At 63.7% G+C, this 597-nt stretch overlaps 1 protein-coding gene across 1 annotated transcript in view; it reads left to right on the top strand.

The window, feature by feature from the left end:
* Positions 1-597, top strand: part of TANGO6 (transport and golgi organization 6 homolog) — a 144,417-nt gene that overhangs the window by 108,053 nt on the left and 35,767 nt on the right. The gene's annotated exons all lie outside the window — the stretch shown is intronic.

Below are 597 nucleotides of genomic sequence, written 5' to 3'. Positions count from 1 at the left end.
AAGATGGCGGCTAATTTGCATACTGCAGGGGGGGCGGGACAGCGCCATCCCACCTGCCCCGCTGCCATCCGGGCCTGCTATCTGCGACCCGGGCAGCAGGCAGCCCGTATGGGACCCGACCCAGGGCTGGCGGGCGGGACCACAGTGATCCGCCACCGGCCACGCCCACAAACAGCCCTCCTGAGGGGATCCCGGGTTGGAGGGTGCTAATGCACCTATCTGCCACCGACCACGCCCACAAACGGCCCTCCTGTGGGGATCCGAGGCTGGCAAGTGCTAATGCACCGATCTGCCAACACGCACACCTGGGCCGCCTTTGCCCTGCGCAAACTATGCAGCTGGGAGAGGGGAGTGGGGCCGCTGGGAGCAGGGCGGGAACTGCCCGGGGTTTGCGTCAGGCAGCCAAGAGCTGAGTGCGATCTATGCAGCCAGGAGAGGGGCGAGGGGCCGCTGAGAGCAGGGCAGGAACTTCCCGGGGTTGCGTCAGGCAGCCCAGAGTGGAGTGCAAACTATCCCGACTGGTAGCTGCTTGCTCATTCACTTACTCGCTCATTCATTCACTCATTCACTCACTCATTATTCACTCACTCAGCAAAC

Source organism: Myotis brandtii, unplaced genomic scaffold, assembly GCF_000412655.1.
Source record: "Myotis brandtii unplaced genomic scaffold, ASM41265v1 scaffold670, whole genome shotgun sequence".
In the NCBI taxonomy this organism is placed as follows: Eukaryota; Metazoa; Chordata; class Mammalia; order Chiroptera; family Vespertilionidae; genus Myotis; species Myotis brandtii.
Note: the sequence above shows the minus strand (reverse complement) of the source record. Positions and strands in the feature narration are given on the sequence as shown.